The 10,553-nt window shown below is 39.7% G+C and overlaps 1 pseudogene; it reads right to left on the reverse strand.

Moving 5' to 3' along the window:
* Positions 1-7,400: 7,400 nt before the first annotated feature.
* Positions 7,401-8,674, reverse strand: LOC102418679 (annotated as a pseudogene).
* Between the last annotated feature and the right edge of the window lie 1,879 nt (positions 8,675-10,553).

A 10,553-nucleotide genomic window follows, 5' to 3' on the forward strand; every position in this document is an offset into this window, starting at 1 on the left:
CGAGGCCACTTGAGCACAAAGGGGAGGATGAAGGAAGGGAAGCCAAAGTGAAAAGAGGGAGAAGGCAGGGTTTCACTATCTCATTATTACAAACTTTACAGAATATAGTGACCATGTGAACACACTGTTTGGGCCCCTCCTAGGTTTGGCCTCTGCATAGCTTTAACAAATGAGGAGCACTGATGTTTTAGCTTCTGTGCCTTCACAAGGTATTTGCCTCTTTGCTTAAGAGCCAAGTCAAAAAATAAAATAGGTATCACCAGTAAGAAATAATGAACACTAAGAATGACTTGTTTTCCTTATATTTAAATAGTGGCTAAAGCTATTTTTTTAAAGCTATTTTCAACTCTCCTTTTCAGGTCTTGATAATAGCAGGAGAGAAATGGACCTTTAAATATCTGAAGCAGTTTAATGAGACTGGCTCACTTAAAAGTTATTTGAATATTTTCTAGGACTATGAAAAAATTTCAAGGTACACTTAAAACCTATGGATAAAATTTTACTTGTTTTTTTCTTTAGAATCTATGTATGATTTTTAAAAAATCCTCACTGGAGGATATGTTTTTTATTGATTTTTGAGAGAGGACAGGAGAGAGAGACAGAGAGAGAGAGCGAGAAAGAGAAATATCGACCTATTGCCTCCTATTCACACCCTTAATGAGGATTGAACCCACAACCTAGGTATGTGCCCTGACCAGGAATTGAACCCACAACCTTCTGGTGTATGGGATGGTGCTCCAACCAACTGAGCCACCAGGCCAGGGCTATGCATCTTATTCCAAAAATAATTTAAAACATTTATCAAATCAGATAAAAAATTATACAATACCAAGATGATATGCAAGAAATTGTACTATGCAAAAAATTGTACTATAGTAAAATTATTTTACATGCATTCTACATCAGTGTTTCACTTTATAAATGTTTAATATTATCCACTTCATTACCAAAAATAAAATTATATACTAATCTATCAACCAGTTAATTTTAGCAATAACTTTTTTTCATTAAATATATAGGAAAAGTACAGTTATGATGTTACAGTTATCTCAGAGTTTTTACATGTGATTTTTATTTAATTATTCTCACATGTTAAGTATACGTGCTACACAAAATTCACTGAAGGTATGTCATGTTATTTTATAAATTCCGTAAAGTATAATCTTAACTAGACATTACATTGGATTATAATAGCCTAAGAAATGAGAAATAAATTCTCATAGTTTTATAAATCAATATGATGCAGATAAGTAAATTATCATAAAATTTTTAATTTTCATTTGCCTTTTTTCCTCTTTCCTTGATATGAATATTAGACATTTCTCTGAATTGAAAAATGAACTCAAACTTTTTATGAGAGTTGGATTGCACTGATTGTTGAGAGAGATGACTTGTTTTGCTTAGTAGGTTGTCTCTAGACTATTTTCCACAAATTGAAAGAGCTAAATCCCTAGCTTTAAGATTTGGATTTAAAAAGGTATTTAAACATATGATACAATAAAAGCATTTAATAAAAAATATTATAGCAGAGATGTATGAAAATAAGCAATGTTTCTATTTTTCCATTTCTTTCTGAATCTAACTGCAAAGTGCCTCAAGAAAGCATAATTAATAAATATTTGATAAATTTTAGTGAAGCCTGTTGATATACTTCCCCAAAGTTGAGAAATTAAAAGATTCTGTTGACTAACAAATGCTTTTGCAAATCAGGTAATTTTCAATCCTTTTCTTTCAAAACAGTTGAAGGCAGACCCTGTTAAAGTTGTCAGCTCATACATCATTAAAACTAATTTTGATAATACATCACCACATAATATTTGGCATATGTTTCAAGTTTGAAGAATCGAGTAACATTGCTAGAAAAAGTATTCCATTCCCATACCATTGACTGTGTCTGTGAGGGTTTTGTGTTTATTTTTTTTGTTGTTGTTTGTTTTTCGTTTTGCTTAATCCCTCTACCTTTTTCACGCAGCCCCTCAATGCCCCTCCAGGTTGACAGCTATCAATCTGTTCTCTGTATGGGTGGGGCAGGTAGGAGAGAGTAAGGAGGGAATAAATAATGATGGAAGGAGACTTGAGCACACAATACAATATTCAGATTATGTATTATAACATTGTACACTTGAAACCTATATAATTTTATTAACCAATGTCACTTCAATAAATTCAATAATAATTAAAATATTCTTTCATTCCTATTTACTTAATTAGATCAGCAAGATCTCTCAGGCCTTACCATAAGGAAAACAGTGAGTTAAATAAGATTGGTGTTCTACCCCATCCCATTTTAGCAATAAATAATATTCATCCAGGAATACATGAGCTTATTGAAGTAAAAATCAGCCCTAGTTATCTCATTATGAGAATCATTTCCAATTAAACTTCACTCTGTTTAAATTGTGTTCTAAGTTTGCAATATATTTATTACACTAATTGTATTATAATAATATATGACTAATAGTTCTAGTTATAACTCAATGAAAAAAAACCCCACAATTTTTGAACATTTAGAGCCTTATGTTCAAAAAGCATTTAATAAACATAAAATTTTAGTTTATATACATACTAGAGGCCTGGTGCATGAAATTCGTGCATGGAGGGGGGGTGTTCCCCTCAGCAAAGCCTGAACCCTCTCCAATCCAGGATCCCTCTCACAATCCGGGACCATTGGCTCCTAACTGCTCATCTGCTGGCCTTCCTGATCACCCCTAACTGCCCCCCCTGCTGGCTTAGTCACCCCCAACAGCCCCCCCCCCTTGCCAGCCTAGTTGCCCCCAACTGCCCCCCATGCCGCCTGGTCACCCCCACCTGCCTCCCCTGAGGGCCTGGTCACCCTTTCCAACCTGCTGCTTGGTCGTTTGGTCGCCCCTCACTAACCCCTGCTGGCCTAGTCACCCCATGCAGTCTGTTCGGTTGTCCATTCGGTTGTGATTGTCACTTAGGCTTTTATATATATATTGTGGCAGATATGTTTTATAAAATTAATAAAAGACTCAAGAATAAAAGTAAATTACAAGAAGATAAAAATGTAGACACCTAAAATAGAATATGAAGGAGGAAATGGAGTATTTTGAAATTTTTCTTATAAAGAGGCCATGAACTTTTAAATTTGAAAATGTGGGTATTAAATTACTGTGGCATTTGAAGTCCATTGGTTACATATGTTTTTATTTTCTTACTAGAGGCCTGGTGCACAAAAATTTGTGCACTCGGGGGGGGGGTTCATCAGCCCGGCCTGTGCCCTCTTGCAGTCTGGGACCCCTCGGGGGATGTCTACCTGCCAGCGGGGAGCAGACCTAAGCTGCAGTCAGACATCCTTAGCGCTGCTGAGGAGGCAGGAGAGGCTCCCACCACCACCGCTGTGCTGGCACCTGTCAGCCTGGCTGGTGGCTGAGCAGAGCTCCCCCTGTGGGAGTGCACTGACCACCAGGGGGCAGCTCCTGCATTGAGTGTGTCATAGTAACCAGTCATTCCCAGTTGTTCTGTTGTTAGGGTCAATTTGCATATTATGCTTTTAGTATATAGGATAGAGGCCTGGTGCACGGGTGGGGGCCAGCTGGTTTGCCCTGAAGGGTGTCCCGAATCAGGGTGGGGGTCCCGCTGGGGTGCCTGGCCAGCCTGGGCGAGGGGCTGATGGCTATTTGCAGGCTGGTCAAGCCTCCCAGTGGGGACCTTCACCCCATGGGTGTGTGGCCAGCCTGGGTGAGAGGCTGATGTCTGTTTGCAGGCTGGCCATGCCCCCCCAGCAGGGACTCTTACTCCATGGGGGCATGGCCAGCCTGGGTAAGGGACTGAGGACCGTTTTAAGGCTGGCCACAGCCCCTTCAGGGTGGGAGGTCCTGCTGGGGTGCCTGGTCAGCCTGGGTGAGTGGCTGAGGGCTTTTTTCAGGGTGGCAATGTCCCCCAGCAACCCAAGCTCCCAGCCTCTCCTTTTTTTCTTTCTTTTTCAGAAAAGTGAGTGGAGGCCAGTCTGGCTGGAAGCAGGTATCTGGATTTATTTGTCTTCTATAATTGAAACTTTGTAGCCTTGAGCAGAGGCCACGCAGGCCAGGGCCAGTGGGAAGCTTGGCTTCCTCCATCACTGGGGCAACCCAAGCCTCCTGCTCACTCCAGCTCGTGGCCACCGGCCGCCATCTTGGTTGGGTTAATTTGCATAGTCGCTCTGATTGGCTGGTGGGCATGGCTGGTGGGCATAGCAGAGGTACGGTCAATTTGCATGTTTCTTTTTTATTAGATAGGATGGTAAAAATACTTGACATTTACCCTCTTAATAGGTCTTGTGTGTACAATACAGTCTTGACTATAGGCACAGTTTGGTACAGAGAACTTAGAACATATTCATCTTGCTTAACTGAAACTTTACACTCATTGATTAACAACTCCCTATTCCCTCCTTCCCCAGCCCTTGCATCCACCATTCTCCTCACTACTTTTATGAGGTCAATTATTTCAGGTTTCACATACAAGTGAGATCTTACAGTATTTGTCTTTCTATGTGTGGTTTATTTCACTTAGTACAATGTCCTCCAGGTTCATCCATGTTGTCACAAATGGCAGGATTTCCTTCTATATTAAGGCTGAATAATGTCACATTGCATATATACTAGTAGATATATATATATATATATATATATATATATATATATATATATATATATCATATATATCACATTTTCTTTATTCATTCATCTATCAACAGACCCTTAGTGCATTTCCATATCTTGGCTATTACAAATAGTGCTGCAATGAACATGAGAGTACAGATATCTTTGAGATCCTGATTTCAATACTTAATTTCATATATTCCCAGAAGTGGGATTAGTGGATCATATGGTACAGCTATTTTTAATGTTTTGAGGAACCTCCATACTTTTTTCCATAGCCCCTGCATCATTTTGCTTTTCCACTCACAGTATTCAAGGTTTCAATTTTTCCACATCCTCACCAACACTTGTTATCTTTGTTCTTTTTTTTAATAATAGCCATACTAAAAGGTATAAAGTGATATCTCATTCTGATTGTTATTATTTCCCTGATGATTAGTGACATTGACCATCTTTTAATATGTTTGTTGGACATTTTGTATCTTCACTGGCTACATTTAAAAGATTTTTATACTAGTTTTATTTTTAAATGACAATATTTATAACGTACTGGAATTCCCACCATTTGAAAAGTATGATCAAGATTTTTATATGGCTTTTTAAACATGTGCAAAGGTAAATTGGTTTTCAAAGTAATTTCAAGAGATACAGGAGAAACTATATGATGACTACTGCTAATGATGCTGTAAAGATATTATGACATATTTTCTTTGAAATAATTTTATTATGTTCAAGGGAGCATATAACTTAAAAGTTAAACAATAATATTATGATTATTATGAAAATTAGTCATCCTCTCCAAGAGGTCAGCAAACTATACCCCACCAGCTGTTTTATTGGAACACGGCATCTATGTCCATTTGTTTCCATATTGTACCTGGTGGATTTCACACTAGAAGGACAGAGGGGAATATTTGCATTAGAGACCATATGGTCTGCATAGGCTAAAATGTGTAATATGTGATCCTTTTCAGTAAATGTCAGTCCCTGCTCTATCTCATCCTTCTCTACTATCAGCGAATCAGAAATTAAACTTTTTAGCTATTTCTTCTGGTATTTAACTCTACATTTATAAATGTCATGTATATAGCTATCTATCATCCTATATTGAAAGAGATACAGGCACACACACGTGCTTCAAACAGATACACAAACACTTCCTTTTGCTTAAATCAAAATTTAGGGTTTTATTATTATTTTTTAAGTTTCTGTGACCATGTAATTATTTTTAACTGCTGATACATTTTATTTCTTTTCTGTGCTATTTCTTGATTTTCCTGAAATTAAATTACCTTGATGTACAAAGATAAAACTATTTTAATGTAACCTCAAATTGGTATAGCACTGGGACATTTCAGAAGAATTATACCCACATGCCCCTAATATAGGTGCAAAAAAAGTGTACAAATCTTAAGTGTGCAGCTCAATAAAATTTTACAAAATGTAGCCACTCCCCACGTCAAGATATAGAACATTAATAGCACCCGGCAGTGTCTCTTCATTTCATCCAAATTATAGCCTCCAATGTAACCGGTTACTATTGCCATCATTATAGATTTATATTCCTGCTTTTGAACTGGAAGAAATGAAATCATGCAGCAGTTACTGTACTGTGTCTGATTTCTCTCATGAAGGTCTGCAAGATGTATTTCTGTGGTTGCATGCAGGTAGTTCTCAGTCATTCTCATGGTGACTTTTGTAAGAAATGCCGAACTATCACCCAAAGTGGCTAAACCATTCGGCCTTCCCAGCAGCAGTGAAGGAAAGCTCCTGTTTCCATCCTCACCAGCACTGTTGCCGTTAGTGTTCTGGATGTGGGCCATCCTGGCAGGTGGCTAGTGCTCTCTCATTTTAATTTCTTTTTTTTTTTTGAAGGTGGGGTTTGTTGTCTTATTATAAAAGAAAAACTAACTCCTCAGAATCTTAACGAACGAAAAGGAATATTTCACACTCAGAACAGACACCAGGATACAAAATTACAAGTGTTTAACCCCAGTCCTGTCCCCCTCCCCTCTAAGAGGAGACAGGGAGGAGACAGTGGAAGCAAACAAGCAATTCTGTAAGAGACTACAAATATGATTAAAATCTAAACTTTTTTTAATATATGAAAAGGCCTGCTTTAGTGACATGCTAGTCCCCCAGAAAATAACCCAATATCCCCTTGTCAGTAACATACATGCTCAAGTTGATCAGCCAACTCATATTTCTAAACCCCTGTGCATACGTGTGTCTTTATAAACCAAAGCCATGGGGCTCGGTGACTGCTGCTATTTGCTCCTGGTAGCCGACCCATGTCCAGAAGGGCAGGCAGGGCACAGAGAAACCCTTAAAGGTAGTGAGGGTTTAACAGCCCCTAACAGCCAACTTTCCAAGCACCCCTCCCCCTCAAAAGGAGAGCCTCATTTCTAATTTCGTCTCAAATTTGGCTCCCAGTGACCAGAACGGTCTTTCTCCTTTAGAGAAAGCACACATGTCCATATATCCATATATATATATATATATATATATATATATATATATATATATATATGTTTTTGTTTTTGCATTTAAATATAAAAACACTACTCTGATTTGTGTTATAGACGGAGGACCAAGCAATGAGAACTTTTTCTTCGAAGGTAGGGGAAACTTCAATGATAGGGGAGAAAAGTGTGTGTGTGTGTGTGTGTGTGTGTGTGTGTGTGTGTGTGAAGAGACTAAGAACGGGACCCCTCTGACCTGGCCAAAGAAAGCAAGAGATATTAACCGAGCACGAGGAATAAAAAAAGACCTTTCTATTCTGCTCTTAGAGTTACATTTGTTATGACAATTGAGGGGCGAGAGTGGGAGCGGGAGGAAGAAGTAATTAGAAGGAGCTGGATGGCTGCAAGTCTAGTCCACGTAGTGTGTGTACTGGACGGGCTCATCGCCAGTGTCGTTGAGAAGACACGTGCGGATGAGGGCTTCTGTCACTGCGAAGGGGTCACAGTTGGCAGAGGGCGCCGGTCTTCAAAGGACCCCTTCTTCTCCTGGCCCACAGCCTGGGGAATGCGGATGCTGGCACTACAGTTGGCCACACTGGGGGAGAAGTCATTGATGTTGGAGGTTTCATTGAATCCAGTGAGGCGCCGGGCTTTGTCTCGGCCCCGCTTGGGATCGTAGGCTCGGATGTGGTACTGGTGCCGCCTGCTCGGCCTCTCGATGAACTCCTCTCTGTACTTCAGACCGTTCTCCTCCCGCAGGGCCTTGGTGCTGACGTTGGTGGGGCAGCCTGCGCCATCCCAGTTCCCAGGAATGGGCTTGGGGTTGCGGGAGGAAGAAGTAATTAGAAGGAACTATCACTTCAAAGGTTGCTATCAGAGGTTGCTATCACTTCAAAGTCTTCACACGCTCGGTGCAAGCTGAAACGGGCCACCCAGAGATGATCGCCCATGGCGATTCCTTCACGGGGTCCTATTAGGAATTCCCACTGGGCAAGCATGACCCCGGCATTGTCCCTTCGAGCTGGATGCCAGCGTACAAGCAGGCCCGGTAGTGAGCCTCCACAGTATCCCTGCCGTAGGCTCTGTCGCTCCCACGCTGCAGTAGTAAGGACCGTTGGGTCCAGGGAAACCATTGGAAGGCCAACTGAAGGTGCCCATCTGTGCCCATGAGAGTATACTCCTCTCCATTCCAAACCAGGGTTGCTGAGCTCACCATGCCCATTAGCCGTTAGCAGGTATATCTTAAATTGGTCTCTGCAGGTTTGAGGTTGTACTTTAAGACTTCACAGAACACCAGCTTGTTGGGGTCCTTGTGGAAAGGGCCCCGAAACATGGCAGCAGGAACGAGATACATGTCACTGTTGGAGCCTTCAGACTGCATAGCACTAGAGCCATCGAAATTCCACTCGGGCAACTCTTCTACGCTCTTGGGCTCACTGTCCAGGGGTGGGTCTTGCATCGCAGTCCTTCTCCAGTAGCGTCGATCCAGATGACACAGCTTGGACTTTATCACCCTGAGGCAGGGGCATGAACATCTGCTTGATGCCTTTGTTCAAGTGGGAACTCGCTGAGGTGGACATGGTGGAAGTTGCTCTGGGGGGCAGGGCGGGCAGGCCGTGAGAGCGGGGTGCAGAGAGGGGAAGAGAGGAAGCTGGGAGTGCTGCTCAGACACTGGGCTCTTCTCCCATCCTCGGCTCTCTTAATTTTAATTTCTTAGTGACACATGATGTTGAGCATCTCTCCATATGCTTCTTTTCCATCTGTGTATCTTCTTTGGTGAGGTGTCTGCTCAGGTCTTTGCCACAATTTTAATGTGTTTTCTTATTGTCCATAAGGTTCTTTACATTTTAAGGTTATAGTCCTTTTTCAGATGTGTCTTTGGCAGATATTTTCTCTCAGTCTGTGCCTTACCTTCTCACGCTCTTCATGGCACATTTTGCAGAGCACATGTTTTTAAGTCAGCTTTTTTTTTTTTTTCCATGGATTGTGCCTCGGTGTTATATGTCTAAAAATTTATCTCTACACTCAAGGCTATCTAGATTTTATCCTATCTTATCATCTAGGAGTTTTGTAGTTTCGCATTTTAAGTTAAATGTGATCCATTTTAAGTTAATTTTTTTGTGAAAGGTGTAAGGTCTGTGTCTCATTTCATTTCTTTCTTTTTTTGCATGTGGATGTCTAGTTGTTCCAGTTCCATTTGTTGAGAAGACTAACTTTTCCCCAGTGTAATGCCTTTGCTCATTTGTCAACGATGTTCTGGCTGCTTTTTAAGTTTTTCTTTGTTTCTTTCAAAGTGGGGGTCCTAGATGTAGTTTTCTTTTTTACATATCTCATTTTGAGCTTGTAGACCTTCTTGATTATGTAGTGTTATAGTTTTCATAATTTTGAAAATATTTTGGCCAATATCTCTGCCACTATTTTTTCTGTCCCACTCCTTATTTCTCTCTTTCTAGGACTCAATTTATACACATATTGAATCATTTTCTTTATATCATATGTGAGTATGCAAACTTTTTATTTTTCACACTTTCTTCTCTCTAAGCTACAACTTGGATTCTTTTCACTGACCTATTGTCCAATTCATTAATCTTTTCTACTATGTTTAATATGCTATTAAATCCAACCATTGGATTTAATATGGTTTTTAATTTCAATCATTGTATCTATTAGTTCCAGGGTTTCTGTGGTACTTTTTAATATATATTATTTCTCTATTGATCTCTCCCCCTTACCCCCAACATTCCCTAACTTCCATCTTTTCTGATATGTTCTTGAATATTTTAATCATAGTTGTGTTTTAAAGTATATTTCTTATTACCTCTGGGTCTATTCCAATGTCTGTTTATTCCTCTCTTTGATTTTTAGTATTGCTTCTGTCTTCTAGCATAACTAGTAATTTTTTATTGAATGTTATATGGGAGATTAATCCAAATGGGGTCCATCCTGGAGTAACAATGATCCTCATTCAAGACTTCCTAGTTACAGATTTGTATGCGAATAATAAAACAGGTACATATACACATGGTATTTTCTTTAAAATATTTTTTCCAACTGTCCATTTGTAATAGATATTTAACATAAGGTGGACATAATTACAGTCATGATTGTTCATGCATAGTGAATTTACATTACTCAGAAAGTCACCCAGTTTTTGGCCAGCAGATACTGCTTTGACACTAGATTCTTCCGATCACTGCTAATCAAATGTTATGCTCTTGCTCGAAGGGGTGTCATATAACCTAAGTATACGTATAAGGCTCTCTCTCCACAACCCAGCAGAATTTGTTATACAGGTCAACAATGTCCCAATTTATTTTTCCCCTCTTTCTCTCTGTGATATGTGTATGCACACAGATGTTGCATCAATCAAGGTCTAATCAGGAGACAAACCATATGAATCATTTTAACAGATAATTTAAGTTATTGTTAACTAGATACTGGAGAATGGAAAATACAATTATTGACCACTTAGATAACCCCCAGTAGC

The sequence above is a fragment of the Myotis lucifugus genome, unplaced genomic scaffold, assembly GCF_000147115.1.
Source record: "Myotis lucifugus unplaced genomic scaffold, Myoluc2.0 scaffold_121, whole genome shotgun sequence".
NCBI lineage: Eukaryota > Metazoa > Chordata > Mammalia > Chiroptera > Vespertilionidae > Myotis > Myotis lucifugus.